Source organism: Scyliorhinus torazame, chromosome 6, assembly GCF_047496885.1.
Source record: "Scyliorhinus torazame isolate Kashiwa2021f chromosome 6, sScyTor2.1, whole genome shotgun sequence".
Classification (NCBI taxonomy): domain Eukaryota; kingdom Metazoa; phylum Chordata; class Chondrichthyes; order Carcharhiniformes; family Scyliorhinidae; genus Scyliorhinus; species Scyliorhinus torazame.
The window spans coordinates 10992069-11005021 of NC_092712.1; the positions used below are offsets into that span (position 1 = coordinate 10992069).

Consider the following 12953-nt stretch of genomic DNA (forward strand, 5'->3'; position numbering starts at 1 on the left):
ACTCCCAGGACAGGTACAGCACGTGGTCAGATACAGAGTAAAGCTCCCTCTACACTGTCCCCATCAAACACTCCCAGGACAGGTACAGCACGGGGTTAGATACAGAGTAAAGCTCCCTCTACACTGTCCCAATCAAACACTCCCAGGACAGGTACAGCACGGGGTGAGATACAGAGTAAAGCTCCCTCTACACTGTCCGCATCAAACACTCCCAGGACAGGTACAGCACGGGGTTAGATACAGAGTAAAGCTCCCTCTACACTGTCCCCATCAAACACTCCCAGGACAGGTACAGCACGGGGTCAGATACAGAGTAAAGCTCCCTCTACACTGTCCACATCAAACACTCCCAGGACAGGTACAGCACGGGGTTAGATACAGAGTAATGCTCCCTCTACACTGTCCCCATCAAACACTCCCAGGACAGGTACAGCATGGGGTTAGATACAGAGTAAAGCTTCCTCTACACTGTCCCCATCAAACACTCCCAGGACAGGTACAACATGGGGTTAGATACAGAGTAAAGCTCCCTCTACACTTGCCGCATCAAACACTCCCAGGACAGATACAGCGTGCGGTTAGATACAGAGTAAAGCTCCCTCTACACTGTCCCCATCAAACCCTCCCAGGACAGGTACAGCACGGGGTCAGATACAGAGTAAAGCTCCCTCTACACTGTCCCCATCAAACATTCCCAGGACAGGTACAGCATGGGGTTAGATACAGAGTAAAGCTTCCTCTACACTGTCCCCATCAAACACTCCCAGGACAGGTACAGTACGGGGTTAGATGCAGAGTAAAGCTCCCTCTACACTTTTCCCATCAAACACTCCGAGGACAGATACAGCATGGGGTTTGATACAGAGTAAAGCTCCCTCTACACTGTCACCATCAATCACTCCCAGGACAGGTACAACACGCGGGTAGATGCAGAGTAAAGCTCCCTCTACACTGTCCCCATCAAACACTCCCAGGACAGGTACAGCACGGGGTTAGATACAGAGTAAAGCTCCCTCTACACTGTCCCCATCAAACACTCCCAGGACAGGTACAGCACGGGGTTAGATACAGAGTAAAGCTCCCTCTCCACTGTCCGCATCAAACACTCCCAGGACAGGTACAGCACGGGGTTAGATACAGAGTAAAGCTCCCTCTATACTGTCCCCATCAAACACTCCCAGGACAGGTACAGCACGGGGTCAGATACAGAGTAAAGCTCCCTCTACACTGTCCCCATCAAACACTCCCAGGACAGGTACAGCACGGGGTTAGATACAGAGTAAAGCTCCCTCTACACTGTCCCCATCAAACACTCCCAGGACAGGTACAGCATGGGGTTAAATACAGAGTAAAGCTTCCTCTACACTGTCCCCATCAAACACTCCCAGGACAGGTACAACATGGGGTTAGATACAGAGTAAAGCTTCCTCTACACTGTCCCCATCAAACACTCCCCGGACAGGTACAACACGCGGTTAGATGTAGAGTAAAGCTCCCTCTACACTTTCCCCATCAAACACTCCCAGGACAGATACAGTGTGGGGTTAGATACAGAGTAAAGCTCCCTCTACACTGTCCCCATCAAACACTCTCAGGACAGGTACAACACCCGGTTAGATGCAGAGTAAAGCTCCCTCTACACTGTCCACATCAAACCCTCCCAGGACAGGTACAGCACGGGGTTAGATACAGAGTAAAGCTCCCTCTACACTGTCCCCATCAAACACTCCCAGGACAGGTACAGCACGGGGTTAGATACGGAGTTAAGCTGCCTCTACACTGTCCCCATCAAGCACTCCCAGGACAGGTACAGCACGGGGTTAGATACAGAGTAAAGCTCCCTCCACACTGTCCCCATCAAACACTCCCAGGACAGGTACAGCACGGGGTTAGGTACAGAGTAAAGCTCCCTCTACACTGTCCCCATCAAACACTCCCAGGACAGGTACAGCACCGGGTTAGATACAGAGTAAAGCTCCCTCTACACTGTCCCCATCAAACACTCCCAGGACAGGTACAGCACAGGGTTAGATACAGAGTAAAGCTCTCCCTACACTGTCCCCATCAAACACTCCCAGGACAGGTACAGCACGGGGTTAGATACAGAGTAAAGCTCCCTCCACACTGTCCCCATCAAACACTCCCAGGACAGGTACAGCACGGGGTTAGGTACAGAGTAAAGCTCCCTCTACACTGTCCCCATCAAACACTCCCAGGACAGGTACAGCACGGGGTTAGATACAGAGTAAAGCTCCCTCTACACTGTCCCCATCAAACACTCCCAGGACAGGTACAGCACGGGCTTAGATACGGAGTAAAGCTCTCCCTACACTGTCCCCATCAAACACTCCCAGGACAGGTACAGCATGGGGTTAGATACAGAGTAAAGCTGCCTCTACACTGTCCCCATCAAGCACTCCCAGGACAGGTACAGCACGGGGTTAGATACAGAGTAAAGCTCCCTCTACACTGTCCCCATCAAACACTCCCAGGACAGGTACAGCACGGGGTTAGATACAGAGTAAAGCTCCCTCCACACTGTCCCCATCAAACACTCCCAGGACAGGTACAGCACGGGGTTAGGTACAGAGTAAAGCTCCCTCTACACTGTCCCCATCAAACACTCCCAGGACAGGTACAGCACGGGGTTAGATACAGAGTAAAGCTCCCTCTACACTGTCCCCATCAAACACTCCCAGGACAGGTACAGCACAGGGTTAGATACAGAGTAAAGCTCCCTCTACACTGTCCCCATCAAACACTCCCAGGACAGGTACAGCACGGGGTTAAGTACAGAGTAAAGCTCCCTCTACGCTGTCCCCATCAAACACTCCCAGGACAGGTACAGCACGGGGTTAGATACAGAGTAAAGCTCCCTCTACACTGTCCCCATCAAACACTCCCAGGACAGGTACAGCACAGGGTTAGATACAGAGTAAAGCTCCCTCTACACTGTCCCCATCAAACACTCCCAGGACAGGTACAGCACGGGGTTAGGTACAGAGTAACGCTCCCTCTACACTGTCCCCATCAAACCCTCCCAGGACAGGTACAGCACGGGGTTAGATACAGAGTAAAGCTCCCTCTACACTGTCCCCATCAAACATTCCCAGGACAGGTACAGCATGGGGTTAGATACAGAGTAAAGCTTCCTCTACACTGTCCCCATCAAACACTCCCAGGACAGGTACAGCACGGGGTTAGATGCAGAGTAAAGCTCCCTCTACACTGTCCCCATTAAACACTCCCAGGACTGGTACAGCACGGGGTTAGATACAGAGTAAAGCTCCCTCTACACTGTCCCCATCAAACATTCCCAGGACAGGTACAGCACGGGGTTAGATACAGAGTAAAGCTCCCTCTACACTGTCCCCATCAAACACTCCCAGGACAGGTACAGCACGGGGTTAGATACAGATTAAAGCTCCCTCTGCACTGCCCCCATCAACACTCCCAGGACAATACAGCACGGGGTTAGATACAGAGTAAAGCTCCCTCTACACTGTCCCCATCAAACACTCGCAGGACAGGTACAGCACGGGGTTAGATACAGAGTAAAGCTCCCTCTACACTGTCCCCATCAAACACTCCCAGGACAGGTACAGCACGGGGTTAGATACGGAGTAAAGCTCTCCCTACACTGTCCCCATCAAACACTCCCAGGACAGGTACAGCACAGGGTTAGATACAGTGTAAAGCTCACTCTACACTGTCCCCATCAAACATTCCCACGACAGGTACAGCACGGGGTTAGATACAGAGTAAAGCTCACTCTACTCTGTCCCCATCAAACACTCCCAGGACAGGTACAGCACGGGGTTAGATACAGAGTAAAGCTCCCTCTACACTGTCCCCATCAAACATTCCCAGGACAGGTACAGCACGGGGTTAGATACAGAGTAAAGCTCCCTCTACACTGTCCCCATCAAACACTCCCAGGACAGGTACAGCACGGGGTCAGATACAGAATGAAGCTCCCTCTACACTGCCCCATCAAACACTCCCAGCACAGGTACAGCATGGGGTTAGATACAGAGTAAAGCTTCCTCTACACTGTCCCCATTAAACACTCCTAGGGCAGGTACAACACGCGGTTAGATGCAGAGTAAAGCTCCCTCTACACTTGCCCCATCAAACACTCCCAGGACAGATACAGCGTGCGGTTAGATACAGAGTAAAGCTCCCTCTACACTGTCCCCATCAAACCCTCCCAGGACAGGTACAGCACGGGGTTAGATACAGAGTAAAGCTCCCTCTACACTGTCCCCATCAAACACTCCCAGGACAGGTACAGCACGGGGTCAGATACAGAGTAAAGCTCCCTCTACACTGTCCCCATCAAACACTCCCAGGACAGGTACAGCACGGGGTTAGATACAGAGTAAAGCTCCCTCTACACTGTCCCAATCAAACACTCCCAGGACAGGTACAGCACGGGGTGAGATACAGAGTAAAGCTCCCTCTACACTGTCCGCATCAAACACTCCCAGGACAGGTACAGCACGGGGTTAGATACAGAGTAAAGCTCCCTCTACACTGTCCCCATCAAACCTCCCAGGACAGGTACAGCACGGGGTCAGATACAGAGTAAAGCTCCCTCTACACTGTCCACATCAAACACTCCCAGGACAGGTACAGCACGGGGTTAGATACAGAGTAATGCTCCCTCTACACTGTCCCCATCAAACACTCCCAGGACAGGTACAGCATGGGGTTAGATACAGAGTAAAGCTTCCTCTACACTGTCCCCATCAAACACTCCCAGGACAGGTACAACATGGGGTTAGATACAGAGTAAAGCTCCCTCTACACTTGCCGCATCAAACACTCCCAGGACAGATACAGCGTGCGGTTAGATACAGAGTAAAGCTCCCTCTACACTGTCCCCATCAAACCCTCCCAGGACAGGTACAGCACGGGGTCAGATACAGAGTAAAGCTCCCTCTACACTGTCCCCATCAAACATTCCCAGGACAGGTACAGCATGGGGTTAGATACAGAGTAAAGCTTCCTCTACACTGTCCCCATCAAACACTCCCAGGACAGGTACAGTACGGGGTTAGATGCAGAGTAAAGCTCCCTCTACACTTTTCCCATCAAACACTCCGAGGACAGATACAGCATGGGGTTTGATACAGAGTAAAGCTCCCTCTACACTGTCCCCATCAATCACTCCCAGGACAGGTACAACACGCGGGTAGATGCAGAGTAAAGCTCCCTCTACACTGTCCCCATCAAACACTCCCAGGACAGGTACAGCACGGGGTTAGATACAGAGTAAAGCTCCCTCTACACTGTCCCCATCAAACACTCCCAGGACAGGTACAGCACGGGGTTAGATACAGAGTAAAGCTCCCTCTCCACTGTCCGCATCAAACACTCCCAGGACAGGTACAGCACGGGGTTAGATACAGAGTAAAGCTCCCTCTATACTGTCCCCATCAAACACTCCCAGGACAGGTACAGCACGGGGTCAGATACAGAGTAAAGCTCCCTCTACACTGTCCCCATCAAACACTCCCAGGACAGGTACAGCACGGGGTTAGATACAGAGTAAAGCTCCCTCTACACTGTCCCCATCAAACACTCCCAGGACAGGTACAGCATGGGGTTAGATACAGAGTAAAGCTTCCTCTACACTGTCCCCATCAAACACTCCCAGGACAGGTACAACATGGGGTTAGATACAGAGTAAAGCTTCCTCTACACTGTCCCCATCAAACACTCCCCGGACAGGTACAACACGCGGTTAGATGTAGAGTAAAGCTCCCTCTACACTTTCCCCATCAAACACTCCCAGGACAGATACAGTGTGGGGTTAGATACAGAGTAAAGCTCCCTCTACACTGTCCCCATCAAACACTCTCAGGACAGGTACAACACCCGGTTAGATGCAGAGTAAAGCTCCCTCTACACTGTCCCCATCAAACCCTCCCAGGACAGGTACAGCACGGGGTTAGATACAGAGTAAAGCTCCCTCTACACTGTCCCCATCAAACACTCCCAGGACAGGTACAGCACGGGGTTAGATACGGAGTAAAGCTGCCTCTACACTGTCCCCATCAAGCACTCCCAGGACAGGTACAGCACGGGGTTAGATACAGAGTAAAGCTCCCTCCACACTGTCCCCATCAAACACTCCCAGGACAGGTACAGCACGGGGTTAGGTACAGAGTAAAGCTCCCTCTACACTGTCCCCATCAAACACTCCCAGGACAGGTACAGCACCGGGTTAGATACAGAGTAAAGCTCCCTCTACACTGTCCCCATCAAACACTCCCAGGACAGGTACAGCACAGGGTTAGATACAGAGTAAAGCTCTCCCTACACTGTCCCCATCAAACACTCCCAGGACAGGTACAGCACGGGGTTAGATACAGAGTAAAGCTCCCTCCACACTGTCCCCATCAAACACTCCCAGGACAGGTACAGCACGGGGTTAGGTACAGAGTAAAGCTCCCTCTACACTGTCCCCATCAAACACTCCCTGGACAGGTACAGCACGGGGTTAGATACAGAGTAAAGCTCCCTCTACACTGTCCCCATCAAACACTCCCAGGACAGGTACAGCACGGGCTTCGATACGGAGTAAAGCTCTCCCTACACTGTCCCCATCAAACACTCCCAGGACAGGTACAGCATGGGGTTAGATACAGAGTAAAGCTGCCTCTACACTGTCCCCATCAAGCACTCCCAGGACAGGTACAGCACGGGGTTAGATACAGAGTAAAGCTCCCTCTACACTGTCCCCATCAAACACTCCCAGGACAGGTACAGCACGGGGTTAGGTACAGAGTAAAGCTCCCTCTACACTGTCCCCATCAAACACTCCCAGGACAGGTACAGCACGGGGTTAGGTACAGAGTAAAGCTCCCTCTACACTGTCCCCATCAAACACTCCCAGGACAGGTACAGCACGGGGTTAGATACAGAGTAAAGCTCCCTCTACACTGTCCCCATCAAACACTCCCAGGACAGGTACAGCACAGGGTTAGATACAGAGTAAAGCTCCCTCTACACTGTCCCCATCAAACACTCCCAGGACAGGTACAGCACGGGGTTAAGTACAGAGTAAAGCTCCCTCTACGCTGTCCCCATCAAACACTCCCAGGACAGGTACAGCACGGGGTTAGATACAGAGTAAAGCTCCCTCTACACTGTCCCCATCAAACACTCCCAGGACAGGTACAGCACAGGGTTAGATACAGAGTAAAGCTCCCTCTACACTGTCCCCATCAAACACTCCCAGGACAGGTACAGCACGGGGTTAGGTACAGAGTAACGCTCCCTCTACACTGTCCCCATCAAACACTCCCAGGACAGGTACAGCACGGGGTTAGATACAGAGTAAAGCTCCCTCTACACTGTCCCCATCAAACACTCCCAGGACAGATACAGCACGGGGTAAGATACAGAGTAAAGCTCCCTCTACACTGTCCCGATCAAACACTCCCAGGACAGGTACAGCACGGGGTCACATACAGAGTAAAGCAACCTCCGAACTGTCCCCATCAAACACTCCCAGGACAGGTACAGCACGGGGTTAGATACAGAGTAAAGCTCCCTCTACACTGTCCAGATCAAACACTCCCAGGACAGGTACAGCACGGGGTTAGATACAGACTAAAGCTCCCTCTACACTGTCCCCATCAAACACTCCCAGGACAGGTACAGCACGGGGTTAGATACAGAGTAAAGCTCCCTCTACACTGTCCCCATCAAACACTCCCAGGACAGGTACAGCACGGGGTTAGATACAGAGTAAAGCTCCCTCTACACTGTCCCCATCAAATACCCCCAGGACAGGTACAGCACGGGGTTAGATACAGAGTAAAGCTCCCTCTACACTGTCCCCATCAAACACTCCCAGGACAGGTACAGCACGGGGTTAGATACAGACTAAAGCTCCCTCTACACTGTCCCCATCAAACACTCCCAGGACAGGTACAGCACGGGGTTAGATACAGAGTAAAGCTCCCTCTACACTGTCCAGATCAAACACTCCCAGGACAGGTACAGCACGGGGTTAGATACAGAGTAAAGCTCCCTCTACACTGTCCCCATCAAACACTCCCAGGACAGGTACAGCACGGGGTTAGATACAGAGTAAAGCTCCCTTTACACTGTCCCCATCAACCACTCCCAGGACGGGTACAGCACGGGGTTAGATACAGAGTAAAGCTCCCTCTACACTGTCCCCATCAAACACTCCCAGGACAGGTACAGCACGGGGTTAGATACAGACTAAAGCTCCCTCTACACTGTCCCCATCAAACACTCCCAGGACAGGTACAGCACGGGGTTAGATACAGAGTAAAGCTCCCTCTACACTGTCCCCATCAAACACTCCCAGGACGGGTACAGCACGGGGTTAGATACAGAGTAAAGCTCCCTCTACACTGTCCCCATCAAACACTCCCAGGACAGGTACAGCACGGGGTTAGATACAGAGTAAAGCTCCCTCTACACTGTCCCCATCAAACACTCCCAGGACAGGTACAGCACGGGGTTAGATACAGCGTAAAGCTCCCTCTACACTGTTCCCATCAAACACTCCCAGGACAGGTACAGCACGGGGTTAGATACAGAGTAAAGCTCCCTCTACACTGTCCCCATCAAACACTCCCAGGACAGGTACAGCACGGGGTTAGATACAGAGTAAAGCTCCCTCTACACTGTCCCCATCAAACACTCCCAGGACAGGTACAGCACGGGGTTAGATACAGAGTAAAGCTCCCTCTACACTGTCCCCATCAAACACTCCCAGGACAGGTACAGCACGGGGTTAGATACAGAGTAAAGCTCCCTCTACACTGTCCCCATCAAACACTCCCAGGACAGGTACAGCATGGGGTTAGATTGCATTGGTTTTGAAAGCCTACTATAGTACACGCCGCATGTGGCTTCCTGATTATTTCTTGCACGTACAGACTGATCGTCTGCGTTTCGCTAAGTTCAGGGTGGCGAAATGTCGGGCGGACATGTCAGATGTTTCCGGAGTTTCCATCATCAGAACCGATGCAGGAGAGACGGTGAAACTGGGATGGAATCCCGACTGAGGGAGTCACACGTAATGACACCAAGGTGACAAATAAGACCATAATACATAGGAGCAGAATTAGGCCACTCGGCCCATCGAGTCTGCTCCGCCATTCTATCATGGCTGATATTTTCTCATCCCCATTCTCCTGCCTTCTCCCCAGAACCCCTGATCCCCTTATTAATCAGGAACCTTTCTATCTCTGTCTGAAAGACACTCAGTGATTTGGCCTCCACAGCCTTCTGTGGCAAAGAGTTCCACAGATTCGCCACCCTCTGGCTGAAAAAATTCCTCCTCATCTCTGTTTTAAAGGATCGTCCCTTTAGTCTGAGATGGTGTCCTCTGGTTCTAGTTTTTCCTACAAGTGGAAACATCCTCTCCACATCCACTCTATCCAGGCCTCGCAGTATCCTGTAAGTTTCAATAAGAACCCCCTCATCCTTCTAAACTCCAACGAGTATAGACCCAGAGTCCTCAACCATTCCTCATACGACAGGCTCTTCATTCCAGGGATCATTCTTGTGAACCTCCTCTGGACCCTTTCCAAGGCCAGCACATCCTTCCTTAGATACGGGGCCCAAAACTGCTCACAATACTCCAAATGGGGTCTGACCAGAGCCTTATACAGCCTCAGAAGTACATCTCTGGTCTTGTATTCTAGCCCTCTCGACATGAATGCTCACATTGCATTTGCCTTCCTAACTGCCGACTGAACCTGTACGTTAACCTTAAGAGAATCGTGAACAAGGACTCCCAAGTCCCTTTGTTTCTGATTTCCAAAACATTTCCCCATTTAGAAAATAGTCTATGACTAAATTCCACCTTCCAAAGTGCACAACCTCACACTTTTCCACATTGTATTCCATCTGCTACTTCTTTGCCCACTCTCCGAGCTTGTCCAAGTCCGAGGAATTAAAGTGTCCTTTTCAAATTGGCAGGCAGTAACCAGTGGGGTACCACAGGGATCGGTGCTGGGTCCCCAGCTATTCACAATATATATTAATGATTTGGATGAGGAAACAAAATGTAACATCTCAAAGTTTGCAGCTGATACCAAGTTGGGCGGGAGGGTGAATTGTGACGAGGATTCAGGGATCCTACAGCAAGATCTGGACAGGTTGGGCGAGTGGGCAAACCAATGGCAGATGCAGTATAATTTGGATAAGTGTGAGGTTATTCACTTTGGAAGCAAAAACAGGAAGGCAGATTACTAGCTGAATGGTTGTAAATTCAACACCACAGGAAGTAGTTGATGCTAAAACTTTGAATATATTCAAGAGGCCGCTAGATGTAGCACTTGGGGAGAACGGGATCAAAGGCTATGGGGAGAAAGCAGGATTAGGCTATTGAGTTGGATGATCAGCCATGATGGTGATGAATGGCGGAGCAGCTCGAAGGGCCAAAAGGCCTCTGTCGTGTTGTTCACCCTGGGGTAACGCGGATTGCACACGATGCAATTAACTGATCAAGTATACACCAAAGGCATTGGTTCAATAAAAGATTTATTGAACTCTAGCAACAAAACACACAGCTGCCTGTGAGTTAACTCTCTACTACCCTAAGTAAACTAAAGCTAACTATCTACACCAGGCTAGCTCGGGTCCACGAGTAGGAGGTGTTGAATGATTTGTACACCCTGACTGTCACTACAGCGATCACCAGTGGAAAGAGGCAGAGTGCTGATGCCTCGTGTGTTTTATAGGTGTAAGTCCCCCTCTGGTGTCCTGCCTTGTGATTGGTCGCGTTCTGTCCTGTATGTTGATTGGCTCACCCGAGTGTCTGTCACTGCCTGCTTTTACCTCATGATGTGCAGGGGTGCATATTATGCCAGCCTCTTCCTGCTCCTCTCTTCTATGTGTGTTTCTATGTGTGTTCCTGCAGCACCCTGACCCCCCACCCCAGCTTCTTCAATACTGCCTGTCCCTCTCCAGGGGCGAGATTCTCCGCAAACGGCGCGATATCCTCCGACTGGCGCCCAAAACGGCGCCAATCAGACGGGCATTGCGCCGCCCCAAAGGTGCGGAATGCTCCGCATCTTTGGGGGCCGAGCCCCAACATTGAGGGGCTAGGCCGGCGCCGGAGGAATTTCCGCCCCGCCAGCTGGCGGAAACGGCCTTTGGTGCCCCGCCAGCTGGCGCGGAAATGACATCTCCGGGCGGCGCATGCGCGGGAGCGTCAGCGGCCGCTGACAGTTTCCCACGCATACGCAGTGGAGGGGAGTCTCTTCCGCCTCCGCCATGGTGGAGACCGTGGCGGAGGCGGAAGGGAAAGAGTGCCCCCACGGCACAGGCCCGCCCGCGGATCGGTGGGCCCCGATCGCGGGCCAGGCCACCGTGGGGGCACCCCCCGGGGTCAGATCGCCCCGCGCCCCCCCCCAGAACCCGGGAGCCCGCCCGCGCCACCAAGTCCCGCCGGTAAGGTAGGTGGTTTAATTTACGCCGGCGGGACAGGCAATTTATCGGCGGGACTTCGGCCCATCCGGGCCAGAGAATCGAGCGGGGAGGGCCCGCCAACCGGCGCGGCGCGATTCCCGCCCCCGCCGAATCTCCGGTGCCGGAGACTTCGGCAACCGACGGGGGCGGGATTCACGCCAGTCCCCGGCGATTCTCCAACCCGGCGGGGGGTCGGAGAATGTCGCCCCAGATCTTTGTATCATCTGCAAACTTAGCAACAGGGCCTTCAGTCCCTTCCTCCAGATCGTTCATGTATATTGGGAAAAGTTATGGTCCCAGCACAGACCCCTGAGGCACACCACTAGTCACCGGCTGCTATCCTGGGCGGCACGGTAGCACAGTGGTTAGCACTGTTGCTTCACAGCTCCAGGGTCCCAGGTTCGATTCCCCGCTAGGTCACTGTCTGTGCGGAGTCTGCACGTCCTCACCGTGTCTGCGTGGGTTTCCTCCGGGTGCTCCGGTTTCCTCCCACAAGTCCCGAAAGACATGCTGTTGGGTGAATTGGACATTCTGAATTCTCCCTCTGTGTACCCGAACAGGCGCCGGAGTGTGGCGACTAGGGGCTTTTCACAGTAACCTCATCGCAGTGTTAATGTCAGCCTACTTGTGACAATAAGTGGGATCCTGGCGCTGTGAGGCAACAGTGCCAACCACTGAGCTACCTTGCCCCCACAGTGGGTGCACCGACACCTCAGGGACCGCAGTAGTCAATTCACCACCACCGTCTGAAGGGCAACTAGGGATGGGCAAGAAAGGCCCAACCAGCGACCCCCACATCCCGCAAAGTATTTTCTTAAAACGATGGAGCAGGCCCGATGGGCCGAGTGGTCTGCTCCTATTTCTCATGTACTTTCGGTTCTCTCGCTCTCTCTGTACCTGTGGCTCCCTCTTTGTCACTATCTCTGTGCATCAGCATTTGCCGGCAGTTCTGGCTGTTTACTGATTTCTCAATCGGCAGCCTCTCCTGCCCTCTGTGGCAATGTCCCACGGGCATGGCTCTGACCAGCACGTTGAGCAATGCTGAGAATCTCCGTGGTGTGGAGGGTATAATTGAGGAGGCAGCCCAGACCCACTCAGTCCGCACGCTCAGCTCCTCGACGCACTTTGGAAGAAGCTCACCGGGCTCCTGACCAGGGTTAGTGTCGCGCTTGGAATCAATAACACCCCAAGTGACAAATGTGCCCAAGGGCGGCAACAATTTGAGCCCGTCTTCACCAAGAGCCCACCCGGAGTGGGGTAATATTTACAGGGGGTCTCTGGGAGTGGGTTAATATTTACAGAGGGTTTGGTGGTGGGTTAATATTTACAGGGGGTCTCTGGGAGTGGGTTAATATTTACAGGGGTCTCTGGGAGTGGGTTAATATTTACAGGGGTCTCTGGGAGTGGGTTAATATTTACAGGGGGTCTCTGGGAGTGGGTTAATATTTACAGGGGTCTCTGGGAGTGGGTTAATATTTACA

At 52.4% G+C, this 12953-nt stretch overlaps 1 protein-coding gene across 1 annotated transcript in view; it reads left to right on the plus strand.

Annotated features, from left to right (window-relative positions):
* Positions 1-12462: 12462 nt before the first annotated feature.
* Positions 12463-12953, plus strand: part of LOC140424669 (fucolectin-4-like) — a 55997-nt gene continuing 55506 nt past the window's right edge. The window contains exon 1 of the mRNA XM_072507932.1: positions 12463-12628. The gene's annotated coding sequence lies outside the window, so the exon portion shown is untranslated. The remainder of the gene's footprint in view (positions 12629-12953) is intronic.